Below are 20,997 nucleotides of genomic sequence, written 5' to 3'. Positions count from 1 at the left end.
AATGGAAATCTTCAACTATAGCCTAATGTGACACAATGCGTGTGTCATGAGTCAGTGTGCAGCAGGTAGGACGGAGTCAGGCGCAGCAGGTAGGACGGAGTCAGGCGCAGCAGGTAGGACGGAGTCAGTGTGCAGCAGGTAGGACGGAGTCAGGCGCAGCAGGTAGGACGGAGTCAGTGTGCAGCAGGTAGGACGGAGTCAGGCGCAGCAGGTAGGACGGAGTCAGGCGCAGCAGGTAGGATGGAGTCAGACGCAGCAGGTAGGATGGAGTCAGGCACAGCAGGTAGGACGGAGTCAGGCGCAGCAGGTAGGATGGAGTCAGGCACAGCAGGTAGGACGGAGTCAGGTCCAGCAGGTAGGACGGAGTCAGGCGCAGCAGGTAGGACGGAGTCAGTGTGCAGCAGGTAGGGCGGAGTCAGGCGCAGCAGGTAGGACGGAGTCAGGCGCAGCAGGTAGGACGGAGTCAGTGTCCAGCAGGTAGGACAGAGTCAGTGTGCAGCAGGTAGGACGGAGTCAGGCGCAGCAGGTAGGACGGAGTCAGGCGCAGCAGGTAGGACGGAGTCAGGCGCAGCAGGTAGGACGGAGTCAGTGTGCAGCAGGTAGGACGGAGTCAGGCACAGCAGGTAGGAAGGAGTCAGGTCCAGCAGGTAGGAAGGAGTCAGGCACAGCAGGTAGGACGGAGTCAGGCGCAGCAGGTAGGACGGAGTCAGGCACAGCAGGTAGGAAGGAGTCAGGTCCAGCAGGTAGGACGGAGTCAGGCACAGCAGGTAGGACGGAGTCAGGCGCAGCAGGTAGGCCACGCCTCTCCAGGTACAGGTCTATTGGATCAATATCTGAATTCAGTAGGAAGCCAGCTGACTGGCTACCATCAATATATCTTAATAATGACCATAATTTCTGTCTTCAAACAGAGCAGCTGTCTCATATAGGGAAGGACCTGATCACGAGTTTAATATCCAATGACCTTTGGTAATAATAACCAATACAAAATCTAAACCAATATATTTCCTGCAATTCCGGTTATTCAATGTGGTGCGAAGTCAACCAATATAATGGTGTTATGGTTCCAGTCCTGAGAGAAGCCCAGGCCTACTCCAAATATGATGGAATACTCAAATAAAGAGTAGGGCTCAGAGACTGTCTGACATATTATCTATGGAACCTGCACACTTTGTTGATAGCTGTTTCTCAAAGGTGTTATGTGTTTTGTCAGAGAAAGAGAGAGAGAGAGAGATGCTTGTTCTCTATAGTTGTAGAGTAGTAGATCATACATTTGCTCTGCTCCAAGACCAACAGAGCTCCGCCCATCGATGAAACCTTGGCTCGGGTAGCGCATGCGCGGTCAGAGGGAGAGGGTCGACGAATCCCCGCTCAGGAGTCACAACCGGTGTCATTCGTAATTTGGGAAGCTTGAAGCACGATGGGGAACTGCTATCCTCATTTATAGAATGACAGAACAATTTGGATAAATGGCGATTTTCAAAAGGAAACTGTACCAGCTATGTTTTCTGTTTTTTGTTTTGTTTATTCCACTATCAGGTAAATCATTTGTTTTTTTGCTGTATATTCTTTTTTTGTTAGTCAGTAGTAGTTTCCCAGCAACTGAACGTGTTTGAGGTCCGTGTGTGTAACACATAGACTCTATACCAGATCATAAACCGTACCAGACTGGATGACAACAGAATGTGACTACAATGGGTCAATATTATACCGGGCAAAGACACGCACGAGAATAAGCACAATCACTATTCTCTGTTTATGATCTAGTCACTTTACCCCTAAATTACCTACACGTACAAATGACCTCGACAAAACCTGTACCACCCCCCACATTGACTCGGTCCGGTACCCCCTGTATATAGCCTCATTATTGTTATTTTATTGTGTTATTTTCTTAATTAACTCTATTTCTTGAACTGCATTGTTGGTTAGGGGCTTGTAAGTAAGCATTTCACGGTAAGGTCTTTCACCTGTTGTTTTCGTCGCATATGACAAATACAATTTGATTTGATAGTTTTAAACATAAAGAGATAGCAACGCAAATATGATGTGTAAAATGATATGATTAACCAGAGTTTTTGAGGAAATTAGTGACCGATTTGAGTGACTGCGATTATTGTTGCCACTGTCCAGTCCTTTAATTTCCGCGCGGACGCCGACCAATTAACGGACGATTTCAAATTCACACTGACAATTTACTGACTTACATTTTTAATTTAGTATCTCTTGTAGGTCACATTAACACTGTAGTAACCTGAACAATGACTAGAGTATGCACTGGTACCCGATTTCACTGGTCAAACTCACTCTTCATATTTACATTTACATTTAAGTCATTTAGCAGACGCTCTTATCCAGAGCGACTTACAAATTGGTGCATTCACCTTATGTCAAGTAGACTACCCATTTGTCTTTTGTCTCATAGTGTTATGCTATTAATAGAAGGAATGCAAACAACCACACAGTTTTCATAGGTGACAAATACATTCCGGATATAGACATTTACATTTACATTTACATTTACATTTACATTTAAGTCATTTAGCAGACGCTCTTATCCAGAGCGACTTACAAATTGGTGCATTCACCTTATGACATCCAGTGGGACAGTCACTTAACAATAGTGCATCTAAAACTTAGGGGGGGTGGGGTGAGAGGGATTACTTAACCTATCCTAGGTATTCCTTAAAGAGGTGGGGTTTCAGGTGTCTCCGGAAGGTGGTGATTGACTCCGCTGTCCTGGCGTCGTGAGGGAGTTTGTTCCACCATTGGGGGGCCAGGGCAGCGAACAGTTTTGACTGGGCTGAGATTATGGGAAGAGAAACATTCTGTAAGTATGATACATAGAATAGTTTATAGACAGTTGCTGTAAAACACACAAAGTGGACTGCTGTAATGCCAATACTAATCAAGGGTGCAATGAATGCATAGCCAGTTAATAAAAACAAGTGTACATCGATTTCAAGAGTTATACACAAAGTCTGTTACTGACCAGGGGTTCTCCTTTGGCATGACAGGTCTGGCATATCAATGCACTCCTCTCCATCCTTCCCTTCCACCACTTTCCCCTCCGTGCCTCTCTCCTCTTCCCTCCTTCCATATCACAAACCCCCCCCCTCTCTTTCCAGGTGTTTTTTGTTTCAGTGAACTGTCCTTCATCATCGAGCCCAGTGATATTACAGTGATATCCAAGGATCCAGTGGTCCTGGACTGTGTGGCCCACGGACAGCCTCCCATCGTCATCAGATGGCTGAGGAATGGAGTCAGGCTAGCTGAGAGCGAGCGGCTTCAGTTCCTGTCCAACGGTTCACTGTACATACTGGAGGCCAGGAGAGATGGAGAAGGGTCGGATGGAGGGTTTTATCAGTGCCTCTCCCAGAACAAATATGGAGCCATCCTAAGCCAAAGATCCCGCCTGACTATCGCAAGTAAGTATGGTGCTCGAGGTAACAAAGTGGAAAGGTTATAGTGGAATCTATTATTTAAAAAAATACATTTTACCTTTATTTAACTGGGTAAGTCAGTTAAGAACAAATTCTTATTTACAATGACGGCCTACCCGGCCAAACACTAACAACGCTGGGCCAATTGTGCACAGCCCTATGGGACTCCCAATCATGGCCGGATGTGATACAGCCTGGATTCGAACCAGGGACTGTAGTGATGCAGTGCCTTAGACCGCTGCGCCACTCGGGAGCCAAACAACAACAACTGTAATGACTCACACAGTCCTCTAAAGCTTTCCTCGGTGAAGTTTCCATGTCAATAGAAGCTGTCCAGTGTTTCAGGGAGTGGACAGGCTTATCCTTATTAGTAGTAAAAGCTTCTTGTGGCGTAATTAGACTGGTTTTAACTTTTAAGGGTCAATTAAGTAGTGACGGACATTCTATCTGAAAGCTAATCAAATCAAAATCAAATCAAATGTATTTATATAGCCCTTCGTACATCAGCTGATATCTCAAAGTGCTGTACAGAAACCCAGCCTAAAACCCCAAACAGCAAGCAATGCAGGTGTAGAAGCACGGGAAATCCGTGTAAATTTCTGGTAAAATAAGATGGAAACACACAAACACAGGATCAGTCAGTCCTCTGTGTTCTGTGATTGAACATGCATTGTCAGTGTAGACCTCTGCTCTGTGATTGAACATGCTCTGAGTGTAGACCTCTGTGATTGGACATGCATTGTCAGTGTAGACCTCTGCTCTGTGATTGAACATGCATTGTCAGTGTAGACTGCTCTGCTCTGTGATTGAACATGCATTGTCAGTGTAGACCTCTGCTCTGTGATTGAACATGCATTGTCAGTGTAGACCTCTGCTCTGTGATTGAACATGCATTGTCAGTGTAGACTCTGCTCTGTGATTGAACATGCATTGTCAGTGTAGACCTCTGCTCTGTGATTGAACATGCATTGTCAGTGTAGACCTCTGCTCTGTGATTGAACATGACATTGTCTGTGATTGAACATGCATTGTCAGTGTAGACCTCTGCTCTGTGATTGAACATGCATTGTGTAGACATGCTGTGATTGAACATGCATTGTCAGTGTAGACCTCTGCTCTGTGATTGAACATGCATTGTCAGTGTAGACCTCTGTGATTGAACATGCATTGTCACTGCTCTGTGATTGAACATCATTGTCAGTGTGATTGAACATGCATTGTCAGTGTAGACCACATGCATTGTCAGTGCTCTGTGATTGGACATGCATTGTCAGTGTAGACTCTGTGATTGAACATGCATTGTCAGTGTAGACCTCTGCTCTTGAACATGCATTGTCAGTGTAGACCACATGCATTGTCAGTGCTCTGTGATTGACACATTGTCAGTGTAGACCTCTGCTCTGTGATTGAACATGCATTGTCAGTGTAGACCTCTGCTCTGTGATTGAACATGCATTGTCAGTAGACCTCTGTGATTGGACATGCTCTGCTCTGTGATTGAACATGCATTGTCAGTGTAGACCTCTGCTCTGTGATTGGACATGCATTGTCAGTGTAGACCTCTGCTCTGTGATTGGACACTGCTCTGTGATTGAACACATTGTCAGTGTAGACCTCTGCTCTGTGATTGACATGCATTGTCAGTGTAGACCTCTGCTCTGTGATTGAACATGCATTGTCAGTGTAGACCTCTGCTCTGTGACTGTTCTGTGGTGTGGTCTGTTACACAGAGGAATCTCTCAAAAGGCCTTTTCACTTGTAACCCTTTGTCTGGTCTGCTCCTGACGGCCCCTAAAGAAAAGACTGTTTCATTTGTCCACAATATCAGTGGACTGGACAGCTGGTCAGATCCATGGTCTATTCAGCATCACCAGGCGCTTTCTAACACAAACATGAGGACTAGCTTTAGTTTAATCACGCTTATATTTTGGGTAGGATCTTTAGGATACGTTTTTTAAATGTATTTTTCTGTATGATATGATTTAGAGACAGGGAAGATAACTACAATACTTTGAGTCTGTAGAATAGTCAGGTGATACTTTATTATAAGTCTCACCGATTCCTTGTTGATCAGAAGCAACACCAATATCAGTGTTGCTTTTAGTTTATTTGAAGTTTTGATATTAATTTATTTAATCTTTATTTAAGCAGAGACATTTGCAGATGAGCCCTGAATCAATAAACAAGAATTACACTATATATATATATAGATATCAATTACACAATACATGAAAAGAAAAACTCAATCATATGAAACAAACATATTCTTCAGTAAAAAAGGCCTTCTAACATCTGCCTGAATTGCCCTAGAGGCACCAACTCTTAAGGAGTTTTTCTAGATCATTCCACATTCTCCAGGGTTGGCCATCCCTGAGTCCAGGTCTGGTAACTTATACATCTCAAGGTTAACAATGAGTTAAAGTGTGGCGGAAGTATATGTGTGTGTGTGTGTGTGTGTGTGCGTGTGTGTGTATATTTCTTAATTCCATTATTTTACTTTTATATTTGTGTGTATAGTTGTGAGTTGTTAGATACTACTGCATTGTTGCAGGTAGGAACACAAGCATTTCTCTACACCCGCAATAACATCTGCTAAATATATGTATGTAACCAATACAATTTGATTTGAGGATGGAGGAGGGGCCTCTCTCTCTCTTTCTCTCTCTGCTACTGCTCCCAGTCTGTCTCGCTGTGCCTCTCTCTGTCTCTCTCTCTGTCTCTCTCTCTGTCTGTCTCTCTGTCTGTCTCTCTGTCTGTCTCTCTGTCTGTCTGTCTGTCTGTCTGTCTCTCTGTCTGTCTCTCTGTCTGTCTCTCTGTCTGTCTCTCTGTCTGTCTCTCTGTCTGTCTCTCTGTCTGTCTCTCTGTCTGTCTCTCTGTCTGTCTGTCTGTCTGTCTGTCTGTCTGTCTGTCTGTCTGTCTGTCTGTCTGTCTGTCTGTCTGTCTGTCTGTCTGTCTGTCTGTCTGTCTGTCTGTCTGTCTGTCTGTCTGTCTGTCTGTCTGTCTGTCTGTCTGTCTGTCTGTCTGTCTGTCTGTCTGTCTGTCTGTCTGTCTCTGTCTGTCTCTCTGTCTGTCTGTCTGTCTGTCTGTCTGTCTCTCTGTCAGTCTGTCTCTCTGTCTGTCTCTCTGTCTGTCTCTGTTTGTCTCTCTCTCTGGGAGATGTGATTTATAATTCACGAGAAGCTACTTCTCTCTCATTGGGAAAGGCTTTGTGATGTTGGGGGTTGTCCTGTCACTAATCTGTCTGTCATTGGTCCTTTCGGTGGCTCTCCTACACTCGCCATCATTGTCAAGATCAACTCTATTGTTCTATGTATCTATAGGCTAGGCCCGATCTGTCATGTGGGTGACTAGGTTGTATTATCTACTCTGAAATAGTATTTTAGTTCCTCTCAAACATTTGAAAACAGCTCAGGAAAGGAAAGCCACCAGAGTTCTGTGATGTTTATTGTGTCTGATTTCAGTCTGATAACAGTCAGTGTTATACCACCTGCAGTAGCACACTGGCCTGCAACATGCTCTATGACATCACACTACATCCTCTATGACATCACACTACATCCTCTATGACATCACACTACATCCTCTATGACATCACACTACATACATTGTATCATATTTTCAAAAATGAACAAAAAACATGAAGTAAGATGGCAGGGAGCCTAGCAGTTAATTAAGAGCGTTGGACCTGTAACCGAAAGGACAAGGTGAAAAATCTGTCGATGTGCCCGTGAGCAAGGCATCTAACACTAATTGCTCCTGTATGTCGCTCTGAAAAAGTGTTTGCTAAATGCCTAAAATGTCAAATGAAACATTAGTATATGCAAGTCCCAGTTTTGGGGGACAATAGCTGACCAGACCGGTAACAGTCTTCCATCCCGCCGGGTCTCCCCCAATTAGAGCTGAAATTGAATGGACAGGGTGCTGGGGTGAACCCTAACCTCTTTAAAAGGAATCTTTGTGCATTCTGACCTGTCCATTGATCTGCTGTTTACGACAGGGCCGGGATGACCGTATTAGTAGAGCAGTTTTCTGGCTTTGGCCACACACCCAACATGGCTGACCCCAACCACCGGCAGAAACACCCAACAGAGAGAATGGCCCCTCTTATCGATGGGTGGTGATTGGCTAGATGGACGTTATATCATCTTAACAAAGCCAAGGGTAGTTTGCACTGGGTGGTGAGGACCTAGAACTACATGCCATAGTGGTGCCATGGTTTTGTTGAGGATCTAGGACTACATGCCATAGTGGTGCCATGGTTTTGTTGAGGATCTAGAACTACATGCCATAGTGGTGCCATGGTTTTGTTGAGGATCTAGGACTACATGCCATAGTGGTGCCATGGTTTTGTTGAGGATCTAGAACTACATGCCATAGTGGTGCCATGGTTTTGTTTCAAGATGTTTCTTCTCTTAACAATATTTTTTGGAATAATATATTTAGCTGATTGCCTCCCGAGTGGAGCAGCAGCCTAATGCCCTGACCTGGCAGGCTCACTAAACAGTGCAGCCTAATGCCCAGCAGCCTCAAACAGTGGAGCAACAGCCTAATGCCCCCTGACTAAACAGTGGCTAATGCCCTGCTCACTAAACAGTGGAGCAGCAGTCTAAGGCCCTGACCTCACTAAACAGTGGAGCAGCAGTCTAAGGCCCTGACCTCACTAAACAGTGGAGCAGCAGCTAAGGCCCTGACCTCACTAAACAGTGGAGCAGCAGTCTAATGCCCTGACCTCACTAAACAGTGGAGCAGCAGTCAGGCTCACTAAACAGTGGAGCAGCAGTCTAATGCCCTGACCTCACTAAACAGTGGAGCAGCAGTCTAATGCCCTGACCTCACTAAACAGTGGAGCAGCAGTCTAATGCCCTGACCTGGCAGGCTCACTAAACAGTGGAGCAGCAGTCTAAGGCCCTGACCTGGCAGGCTCACTAAACAGTAAACAGGAGCAGCAGTCTAATGCCCTGACCTCACTAAACAGTGGAGCAGCAGTCTAAGGCTCACTAAACAGTGGAGCAGCAGTGGAGCAGCTAATCACTAAACTGACCTGGCAGGACCTCACTAAACAGTGGAGCAGCAGTCTAAGGCCCTGACCTCACTAAACAGTGGAGCAGCAGTCTAAGGCCCTGACCTCACTAAACAGTGGAGCAGCAGTCTAAGGCCCTGACCTCACTAAACGGTGAGTAAAGCAGTAGATGTTCTGGCCCTGTTTGGCACCACGTACCGATGTCAGTCAGGGTTCTCCACTCTGGATCACTTTAAAAAACAAAACAAGTACAGAAGCAGTCTCAATGCTGAGCATAACCTCAATGTTGCACTGTCAAAAACAGAGCCCAGAATAGACATACTTGTTTAAAACTTCAACCAGCCACACACCTCTCATTAGGTGTGTGTGTGTGTGTGTGTGTTCTGGTCTCCCAATCACGGCAGGTTGTGATACAGCCTGGATCCATCAGTTTATTCCAGTTCAGAATTAAAATGATTGATTGAATTTTAACAGCAACAGTTCCAACCTAGACAGATATGTCAATAGTTTTTAATGGGGGAAAATAAACATGACTAGCTATTTGTTTGACTATTTCATTTAATTGTTATTTGTTTTTGTTTATATTGCATTTGTTTTAGGCATAAGGGCAATGAAATGTACCAATATTTACATACAGTTGCATATGTTCCTAAGCTTGGGTCCCAGGAAAACACAGAATGTCTCATTTGGGTACCAGGCTGAAAAAGTTTAAAGAACCCCTGCTTTAGAGCTAACCCTTTTTAAGCTCCTGAAAGAAACATTTTTAGCACCTTTGTGTATCTACTGGCCTAGGAACAATGGGTTTAACTGCCTTGTTCAGGGGCAAAATTATACATTTTTATTTTGTCAGCTCGTGGGATTCAATCTAGCAACCCTTACGGCTACTGGCCCAATGCTCTGACCACTAGGCTAACTGCTGCCCCGCATAGAGGAACTCTTGCATAGAAGAACTCAGTGGTTCTGTGACTTTACAGAGTTGATATTAAACTGAGAAACCACTGCTTCCTTTGCTGATTGTGTTTTCACCGCGCTGCAGATATCCTACCATTCGTTGTGCAGCCCGTGCCTTTGGAGGTGACCGAAGGTTCCGTGGCCAGGTTCACCTGCCAGGTGACCTCTAACCCTCCTGCCACCATCACCTGGGAGCTAGACCAAAGCACACTACCATTGGAGACAGACAGGTAGGCACACTATACACTAGACCTTTTTTTTCCTTAAGGTGTGTTTCGTGACTCTGGGCCCTGGTCCTGGCCATCATTGTCCATTTGTCTCTTTAGAATCACAGTCCTGCCCAACGGAGCTCTCCAGATTCAAAACGTCCAACTAGAGGATGCTGGGAAGTACTGCTGTGTGGCCACCAACATTGGCAACCGCGTCAAGAGTAGAAAGGCAACGCTCTCCGTCATCAACCAAGGTGTGTGTGTGCTTTCAATTAAGATTATGGGAAGACTTATTTACATTTACATTTAAGTCATTTAGCAGACGCTCTTATCCAGAGCGACTTACAAATTGGTGCATTCACCTTATGACATCCAGTGGAACAGCCACTTTACAATAGTGCATCTAAATATTTTAAGGGGGGGGGGGGTGAGAAGGATTACTTTATCCTATCCTAGGTATTCCTTAAAGAGGTGGGGTTTCAGGTGTCTCCGGAAGGTGGTGATTGACTCCGCTGTCCTGGCGTCGTGAGGGATTTTGTTCCACCATTGGGGAGCCAGAGCAGCGAACAGTTTTGACTGGGCTGAGCGGGAACTGTACTTCCTCAGTGGTAGGGAGGCGAGCAGGCCAGAGGTGGATGAACGCAGTGCCCTTATTTGGGTGTAGGGCCTGATCAGAGCCTGGAGGTACTGAGGTGCCGTTCCCCCTCACAGCTCCGTAGGCAAGCACCATGGTCTTGTAGCGGATGCGAGCTTCAACTGGAAGCCAGTGGAGAGAGCGGAGGAGCGGGGTGACGTGAGAGAACTTGGGAAGGTTGAACACTAGACGGGCTGCGGCGTTCTGGATGAGTTGTAGGGGTTTAATGGCACAGGCAGGGAGCCCAGCCAACAGCGAGTTGCAGTAATCCAGACGGGAGATGACAAGTGCCTGGATTAGGACCTGCGCCGCTTCCTGTGTGAGGCAGGATCGTACTCTGCGGATGTTGTAGAGCATGAACCTACAGGAACGGGCAACCGCCTTGATGTTAGTTGAGAACGACAGGGTGTTGTCCAGGATCACGCCAAGGTTCTTAGCGCTCTGGGAGGAGGACACAATGGAGTTGTCAACCGTGATGGCGAGATCATGGAACGGGCAGTCCTTCCCCGGGAGGAAGAGCAGCTCCGTCTTGCCGAAGTTCAGCTTGAGGTGGTGATCCGTCATCCACACTGATATGTCTGCCAGACATGCAGAGATGCGATTCGCCACCTGGTCATCAGAAGGGGGAAAGGAGAAGATTAATTGTGTGTCGTCTGCATAGCAATGATAGGAGAGACCATGTGAGGTTATGACAGAGCCAAGTGACATGGTGTATAGCGAGAATAGGAGAGGGCCTAGAACAGAGCCCTGGGGGACACCAGTGGTGAGAGCGCGTGGTGAGGAGACAGATTCTCGCCACGCCACCTGGTAGGAGCGACCTGTCAGGTAGGACGCAATCCAAGCGTGGGCCGCGCCGGAGATGCCCAACTCGGAGAGGGTGGAGAGGAGGATCTGATGGTTCAGTATCGAAGGCAGCCGATAGGTCTAGAAGGATGAGAGCAGAGGAGAGAGAGTTAGCTTTAGCGGTGCGGAGCGCCTCCGTGATACAGAGAAGAGCAGTCTCAGTTGAATGACTAGTCTTGAAACCTGACTGATTTGGATCAAGAAGGTCATTCTGAGAGAGATAGCGGGAGAGCTGACCAAGGACGGCACGTTCAAGAGTTTTGGAGAGAAAAGAAAGAAGGGATACTGGTCTGTAGTTGTTGACATCGGAGGGATCGAGTGTAGGTTTTTTCAGAAGGGGTGCAACTCGCTCTCTTGAAGACGGAAGCCCATCCTTCTTCTCTACCTCACATGCACATACAGTATGCCTTCTTTGAAATTGTACTGGTTTTTACTGTGAAAATAATTGCACAACTAAAACTTTTTTTTGTCTCTGTGTCTCTGTGTAGGTTCTGGCCCTAAACCACATCAGAGGCCCCGGATCATAGCGGGCCCCCAAAACATGACGGCTTCCCTCCACTACACCGTGGTCCTGGAGTGTGTTGCTACGGGCAACCCCAGACCCATCATCTCCTGGAGCCGGGCCGACAGTAAACCCATCGACGTGTTCAATGCCAGGGTGCTGGGCAGGTGAGAGGATGCATGATGCACCACTGTACCCATAATGCTCTGTGCAACATCGGCCACCATTGAGGTTTTTAAATCACGTTTAAAGACTCACCTTTGTAGCTTGTCATTTATGTATCAGTGACATCATTTCTGTTTTTTAAACTTCCTTTGTGTTCTATGTGATTTTATTATTGTTATAAAAATGTATAGAAAAATGTATTTCCTGAAGGAAAATGTGTGCACTTGCTTCAGTGGTCTCAAAGTACTGTTTGTACTGTAAAGTGTGTTGTGTTTTAATGCATTTAAAATATATATATATATATTTGTGTTTGACAGTGGAAACCTGGTGATCAATGATGTGAAGCCTCAGCACAGTGGAGTCTACCTCTGTAGAGCCACCACCCCAAGAACACGCAACTACACCATCGCTACTGCCAACCTCACCGTGCTCGGTAAACTACTATATCCTTATATACCGATCCAACAATGTGTTTTCTGTATTACCTCACGCTGAGCAGCACTCCCTCTACTGTATTACCTCACGCTGAGCAGCACTCCCCTACTGTATTACCTCACGCTGAGCAGCACTCCCCCTACTGTATTACCTCACGCTGAGCAGCACTCCCCCTACTGTATTACCTCACGCTGAGCAGCACTCCCCCTACTGTATTACCTCACGCTGAGCAGCACTCCCCCTACTGTATTACCTCACGCTGAGCAGCACTCCCCTACTGTATTACCTCACGCTGAGCAGCACTCCCCTACTGTATAACCTCACGCTGAGCAGCACTCCCCCTACTGTATAACCTCACGCTGAGCAGCACTCCCCTACTGTATTACCTCATGCTGAGCAGCACTCCCCTACTGTTATTACCTCACGCTGAGCAGCACTCCCCTACTGTATTACCTCACGCTGAGCAGCACACCCCTACTGTATTACCTCACGCTGAGCAGCACTCCCCTACTGTATTACCTCACGCTGAGCAGCACTCCCCCTACTGTATTACCTCACGCTGAGCAGCACTGAGCAGCCCCCTACTGTATTACCTCACGCTGAGCAGCACTACCCCCTGAGCAGCACTCCCCTACTGTATTACCTCACGCTGAGCAGCACTCCCCTACTGTATTACCTCACGCTGAGCAGCACTCCCCTACTGTATTACCTCACGCTGAGCAGCACTCCCCTACTGTATTACCTCACGCTGAGCAGCACTCCCCTACTGTATTACCTCACGCTGAGCAGCACTCCCCTACTGTATTACCTCACGCTGAGCAGCACTCCCCTACTGTACCTCACGCTGAGCAGCACTCCCCCTACTGTATAACCTCACGCTGAGCAGCACTCCCCCCTCACGCTGAGCAGCACTCCCCTACTGTATTACCTCACGCTGAGCAGCACTCCCCTACTGTATTACCTCACGCTGAGCAGCACTCCCCTACTGTACCTCACGCTGAGCAGCACTCACGCTGAGCAGCACTCCCCTACTGTATTACCTCACGCTGAGCAGCACTCCCCTACTGTATTACCTCACGCTGAGCAGCACTCCCCCTACTGTATTACCTCACGCTGAGCAGCACTCCCCCTACTGTATTACCTCACGCTGAGCAGCACTCCCCCTACTGTATCACGCTGAGCAGCACTCCCCCTCACGCTGAGCAGCACTCCCCTACTGTATTACCTCACGCTGAGCAGCACTCCCCTACTGTATTACCTCACGCTGAGCAGCACTCCCCTACTGTATTACCTCACGCTGAGCAGCACTCCCCCTACTGTATTACCTCACGCTGAGCAGCACTACCCCCTGAGCAGCACTGTATTACCTCACGCTGAGCAGCACTCCCCCTCACGCTGTATTACCTCACGCTGAGCAGCACTCCCCTACTGTATTACCTCACGCTGAGCAGCACTCCCCCTACTGTATTACCTCACGCTGAGCAGCACTCTCCCCCTACTGTATTACCTCACGCTGAGCAGCACTCCCCCTACTGTATTACCTCACGCTGAGCAGCACTCCCCCTACTGTATTACCTCACGCTGAGCAGCACGCTGAGCAGCACTCCCCTACTGTATTACCCCGCTGAGCAGCACTCCCCCTACTGTATTACCTCACAGCACTCCCCCTACTGTATTACCTCACGCTGAGCAGCACTCCCCCTGTATTACCTCACGCTGAGCAGCACTCCCCTACTGTATTACCTCACGCTGAGCAGCACTGAGCAGCACTCCCCTACTGTATACCTCAGCACTCCCCTACTGCTCACGCTGAGCAGCACTCCCCCTACTGTATTACCTCACGCTGAGCAGCACTCCCCTACTGTATTACCTCACGCTGAGCAGCACTCCCCTACTGTATTACCTCACGCTGAGCAGCACTCACTGTATTACCTCACTGAGCAGCACTCCCCCTACTGTATTACCTCACTCCCCTACTGTATTACCTCACGCTGAGCAGCACTCCCCTACTGTATTACCTCCCTACTGTACTTACCTCACGCTGAGCAGCACTCCCCTACTGTATTACCTCACGCTGAGCAGCACTCCCCTACTGTATTACCTCACGCTGAGCAGCATTCCCCCTACTGTATTACCTCACGCTGAGCAGCACTGAGAAGCAGCTAACGGTAGTAGCTAGCCAGTTGGATCTATTGACTTACTATTGACCTACGACCTACGCACACTACAAGATGGGCAACGCGCGAGAGGGGAATGGGCAACGCGCGAGAGGGGAATGGGCAACGCGCGAGAGGGGAATGGGCAACGCGCGAGAGGGGAATGGGCAACGCGCGAGAGGGGAATGGGCAACATTGCATTCGAAGACGGAGTGTATTTTTCTTTCTTTTTCGCTTCAGCTCAAATAATGGCCGCCATTGATTGCAAGAAAACCTTCTTAATTTTTGTTACGTGGTTGTGTCATATTTCTTTGCGTACTTTCCTTTGAAGCATCGATGCATGCTTCAAAATATCTACAAACGGAGTACGCATTCGAGAAGTGCCCTCCCATGCTCCACGCTTCGCATACTTTGATGTAGACTTGTACTTCCGCCCCTCCCCGTACTCCCAATTTGCGTACTCGGAGCAGTGTAGTAGGCATTTTGAGAAACACCTCACGGCCTTTGGTGTATGTATGTATGTATGTCTGTGTGAGTGTGGGTTCAAACCTCGGGCCTACTGTTTCAACTTCTTAATACTTCCTGTCTCTATCCACTAATAAAAAATACAAATGTAAGAATATTCGTGCCATCCTTAGGGTTTTCCTATCAATAATACGGCACAAATAGATTGGATGTGTATAGCACAGTTAAAATGAAATAGTAAAAGTGAGAGGCACACCTCATCCATCACTTGGTTCTGCCTCTAGAGCCCCCATCACTGGTGGAGAGACCCGAGAGCCAGACCCGTCCCAGGGCTGGCACTGCCCGCTTCGTGTGCCAGGCTCAGGGGTGCCCCCGCCACGCATCACCTGGCTGAAGAACGGAGAGGAGGTGCACCTGAACGGCAGGATCAAGATGTACAACAGGTACTGTTACACCTGAACAACTCCGTACTGAAGATCAAAATTTACACTTCACATTTTAAAATGGGATATTCAAGGAAAAGAGAAACCCCGAACGCTGCTCTCCTGCTCATATCACTTTGTTCATTGAACGTGTCGGCCACATAGTGTTCCCTCGGAGGGTTTCTTTTTTCCTTTGACGATATCGTCACATTATTTCCACGCACCTGCAACAAAAATTTACATTTAGAATTAAAACAAACCCTTTTTTTTTAAAAATTTTAAATTATTGTCTACTCAATATGAAAATGTGTCTTTGACTTCACAATAACACGATTGTCACAGTGTCAGTCAAATGATCTCCAACAATGGTTTGTTGTGATAATAGTGAAGCTTTTCTCATCAGGTGTAGTAGACCTTACAGTGAAATGCTGAATACAACAGGTGTAGTAGACCTTACAGTGAAATGCTGAATACAACAGGTGTAGTAGACCTTACAGTGAAATGCTGAATACAACAGGTGTAGTAGACCTCACAGTGAAATGCTGAATACAACAGGTGTAGTAGACCTACAGTGAAATGCTGAATACAACAGGTGTAGTAGACCTAACAGTGAAATGCTGAATACAACAGGTGTAGTAGACCTTACAGTGAAATGCTGAATACAACAGGTGTAGTAGACCTAACAGTGAAATGCTGAATACAACAGGTGTAGTAGACCTAACAGTGAAATGCTGAATACAACAGGTGTAGTAGACCTTACAGTGAAATGCTGAATACAACAGGTGTAGTAGACCTTACAGTGAAATGCTGAATACAACAGGTGTAGTAGACCTAACAGTGAAATGCTGAATACAACAGGTGTAGTAGACCTAACAGTGAAATGCTGAATAAAACAGGTGTAGTAGACCTCACAGTGAAATGCTGAATACAACAGGTGTAGTAGACCTCACAGTGAAATGCTGAATACAACAGGTGTAGTAGACCTTACAGTGAAATGCTGAATACAACAGGTGTAGTAGACCTTACAGTGAAATGCTGAATACTACAGGTGTAGTAGACCTTAACAGTGAAATGCTGAATACTACAGGTGTAGTAGACCTTACAGTGAAATGCTGAATACAACAGGTGTAGTAGACCTCACAGTGAAATGCTGAATACAACAGGTGTAGTAGACCTAACAGTGAAATGCTGAATACAACAGGTGTAGTAGACCTTACAGTGAAATGCTGAATACAACAGGTGTAGTAGACCTCACAGTGAAATGCTGAATACAACAGGTGTAGTAGACCTTACAGTGAAATGCTGAATACAACAGGTGTAGTAGACCTCACAGTGAAATGCTGAATACAACAGGTGTAGTAGACCTTACAGTGAAACACTGAATACAACAGGTGTAGTAGACCTTACAGTGAAACACTGAATACAACAGGTGTAGTAGACCTTACAGTGAAATGCTGAATACAACAGGTGTTAGACCTAACAGTGAAATGCTGAATACAACAGGTGTAGTAGACCTAACAGTGAAATGCTGTAAATAATCATTTGTTCTTACAGTGAAATGCTGAATAATACATTTAGTAGAAATAATACAGTGAAAGCTGAATGGCAGGTGTAGTATACCATCACAGTGAAATGCTGAATATAACAGGTGTAGTAGACCTCACAGTGAAATGCTGAATACAACAGGTGAGTAGACCTAACAGTGAAATGCTTACTTACAAGCCTTTAAACAACAACGCAGTTTTGTGTAGTTCAAATGGCGACCTGCCAGGCCATCGTTGTAAATAATCATTTGTTCTTAATTGACCTGCCTGGTAATACATTTATAAAAAATAATACAAGTATTGATTTAAGCTTGCCTGGCATTGTACACATACCATTAATAAACGCTGACAAAGTTCATGACTCTGTTTCCCTCCACAGTAAACTGGCTGATCACTCAGATCACAACGGAGGATGATGCCATCTACCAGTGTGATGGGAGAGAAGACAGGGCAGCGTTGATGGCACGCCTCATCGTGGTGATGTCTGAGGACCGGGTGATGGCGCTCCCAGGAACATCCACGCTGAAACCATCTCCTCCTCAGCCATCCTACTGGCCTGGGATGGAGACCCATCTACAACGCTGACAAAGTCATCGCTTATTCTGTTCACTACATGAAGGCTGAAGGTAGGAGTAAAGACGGGGTGATGGAGTAGAGACGGGGTGATGGAGTAGAGACGGGGTGATGGAGTAGAGACGGGGTGATGGAGTAGAGACGGGGTGATGGAGTAGAGACGGGGTGACGGAGTAGAGACGGGGTGACGGAGGAGGGGTGGAGACGGGGTGACGGAGGAGGGGTGGAGACGGGGTGACGGAGGAGGGGTGGAGACGGGGTGACGGAGGAGGGGTGGAGACGGGATGATGGAGAGATTACAGGATATGACAAAAGTAATATCCACAAGCCACAAATCTCTGTTCTCCCTCGAAAAATGGATGATTCCTCTCTCTAATAAATTTTATAGACAATTAATGTAGACAATTAAAATATGGTTTGATATGTGTCTAATGAAATCACTGGGGAGCATTACAGAGTTGTGGACAGCTTTTTTTTCAAACATTCCTAAAATTGGTTCTTGTTGCTCCAATATGTTACATGCAACGATTGGTCACTGAGAAATGTTGAAAATTGTTCTTGAACTTTTTGAACATCACAATGAAGGTATTGAAAGGAGTGAAAAGGGGAGTCCAGTCCACCTCAATAGGTAATGGAGGCGGGCAGGCAGCGCTCTAACCTCTACGGCTCTAGTAGTCTAACGTGTGACCAGCTTTTCTTGGAGGCCATCTGTTGTAGCCAATGCTGAGGTCAAGGTTTTATCAGGAAGAATGGCAAGCTCACCACCTTCTCAACCTCTCGCTGCATGCTCTTAAAGGAACAGGACACCGTTTTTAAAGTGTCGTAAGCTTGGATGGCCTTGAAATAGGACTTAGGGAATAGAATTTAGGGAATAGGACTTAGACAATAGACTTAGGATTTACTGTAGGGAATAGGAAATAGGATTTAGGAAATAGGATTTAGGAAATAGGATTTAGGAAATAGGATTTAGGAAATAGATTTAGGAAATAGGATTTAGGAAATAGGATTTAGGACTAAGGAAATAGGATTTAGGGAATAGGACTTAAGGAATAGGATGTAGGACTCAGGGAATAGGATTTAGAATTTAGGGAATAGGATTTAGAATTTAGGGAATAGGATTTAGAATTTAGGGAATAGGACTTAGAATTTAGGCAATATGATTTAGGGAATAGGACTGAGGGAATAGGATTTAGGCAATAGGCCTTAACAAGTTCTTCTGTACGCCACATTTTCCGTGGCCGCCGGACGGATGGGGATTTGGCGCTGGGCTCTTCCCTCTGCTCGCCGCTACTGAGGGAATCCTGGTTAGTTTATTTTCCTCCTCTTAGCAATTCAGCGGGTTGTCTCTTCTGATCTGAGGACGTAGTCAAAGTGAATGGAGTGTGAGCCGGGCGCCCGGGCTCACCTTCTCAATCCGGTTCAGGTCGGCGGTCGGAGCTCCGCGGCCCAAACCTAACCCCCAGTGCTACATGTGTAACGTATGGGAAAGGAAGGACGCACTGGGGAGAGGAAGGACGCACGGGGGAGAGGAGAGAGAGCCGAAGCCCCCTCTCAACACTCCCAACGAGGCGTCCTGGTCTGCACTTTAGCGGGACGAAGTCCGCAAGGAGGCGGCCTGCGGCTGCCACGGAAACCCGGAGGTTCCGATTGATGGCAAAGCGACCCTCAGACAGGCGTAGCCCCAGGAGGAACCCAGGAGGAACCTGGGGCGGCAAGGTGTTTTTGAAGTGTTGATGATCAATGTGTCGGAGTGCTAGAGGCGTCACTACAGACCCGGGTTTGATCCCGGGCTCTATCACAACCTGCCGTTATCGGGAGTCCCATAGGACGGCATATATTTGGTCCAGCATCGTCCGGGTTAGGGCAGTGTTTGGCCGGGGTAACCCACTGTTCCTAGACCAATTAACCCACTGTTCCTAGACCAATTAACCCACTGTTCCTAGACCAATTAACCCACTGTTCCTAGACCAGTTAACCCACTGTTCAGCATCGTCCGGGGTAGTGCAGTGTTTGGCTGAGGTAACCCACTGTTCCTAGACCAGGTAACCCACTGTTCCTAGACCAGGTAACCCACTGTTCCTAGACCAGGTAACCCACTGTTCCTAGACCAGGTAACCCACTGTTCCTAGACCAGGTAACCCACTGTTCCTAGACCAGGTAACCCACTGTTCCTAGACCAGGTAACCCACTGTTCCTAGACCAGGTAACCCACTGTTCCTAGACCAGGTAACCCACTGTTCCTAGACCAGGTAACCCACTGTTCCTAGACCAGGTAACCCACTGTTCCTAGACCAGGTAACCCACTGTTCCTAGACCAGGTAACCCACTGTTCCTAGACCAGGTAACCCACTGTTCCTAGACCAGGTAACCCACTGTTCCTAGACCAGGTAACCCACTGTTCCTAGACCAGGTAACCCACTGTTCCTAGACCAGGTAACCCACTGTTCCTAGACCAGGTAACCCACTGTTCCTAGACCAGGTAACCCACTGTTCCTAGACCAGGTAACCCACTGTTCCTAGACCAGGTAACCCACTGTTCCTAGACCAGGTAACCCACTGTTCCTAGACCAGGTAACCCACTGTTCCTAGACCAGGTAACCCACTGTTCCTAGACCAGGTAACCCACTGTTCCTAGACCAGGTAACCCACTGTTCCTAGACCAGGTAACCCACTGTTCCTAGACCAGGTAACCCACTGTTCCTAGACCAGGTAACCCACTGTTCCTAGACCAGGTAACCCACTGTTCCTAGACCAGGTAACCCACTGTTCCTAGACCAGGTAACCCACTGTTCCTAGACCAGGTAACCCACTGTTCCTAGACCAGGTAACCCACTGTTCCTAGACCAGGTAACCCACTGTTCCTAGACCAGGTAACCCACTGTTCCTAGACCAGGTAACCCACTGTTCCTAGACCAGGTAACCCACTGTTCCTAGACCAGGTAACCCACTGTTCCTAGACCAGGTAACCCACTGTTCCTAGACCAGGTAACCCACTGTTCCTAGACCAGGTAACCCACTGTTCCTAGACCAGGTAACCCACTGTTCCTAGACCAGGTAACCCACTGTTCCTAGACCAGGTAACCCACTGTTCCTAGACCAGGTAACCCACTGTTCCTAGACCAGGTAACCCACTGTTCCTAGACCAGGTAACCCACTGTTCCTAGACCAGGTAACCCACTGTTCCTAGACCAGGTAACCCACTGTTCCTAGACCAGGTAACCCACTGTTCCTAGACCAGGTAACCCACTGTTCCTAGACCAGGTAACCCACTGTTCCTAGACCAGGTAACCCACTGTTCCTAGACCAGGTAACCCACTGTTCCTAGACCAGGTAACCCACTGTTCCTAGACCAGGTAACCCACTGTTCCTAGACCAGGTAACCCACTGTTCCTAGACCAGGTAACCCACTGTTCCTAGACCAGGTAACCCACTGTTCCTAGACCAGGTAACCCACTGTTCCTAGACCAGGTAACCCACTGTTCCTAGACCAGGTAACCCACTGTTCCTAGACCAGGTAACCCACTGTTCCTAGACCAGGTAACCCACTGTTCCTAGACCAGGTAACCCACTGTTCCTAGACCAGGTAACCCACTGTTCCTAGACCAGGTAACCCACTGTTCCTAGACCAGGTAACT

The 20,997-nt window shown here is 47.2% G+C and overlaps 1 pseudogene; it reads left to right on the top strand.

Moving 5' to 3' along the window:
- Positions 1–1,415: 1,415 nt before the first annotated feature.
- Positions 1,416–20,997, top strand: part of LOC124037488 — a 44,375-nt pseudogene continuing 24,793 nt past the window's right edge.

Source organism: Oncorhynchus gorbuscha, linkage group LG06 (genome assembly GCF_021184085.1).
Source record: "Oncorhynchus gorbuscha isolate QuinsamMale2020 ecotype Even-year linkage group LG06, OgorEven_v1.0, whole genome shotgun sequence".
NCBI classification, from domain to species: domain Eukaryota; kingdom Metazoa; phylum Chordata; class Actinopteri; order Salmoniformes; family Salmonidae; genus Oncorhynchus; species Oncorhynchus gorbuscha.
The sequence above is the reverse complement of the archived record's forward strand: the minus strand, read 5'-3'. Positions and strand labels throughout refer to the sequence as shown.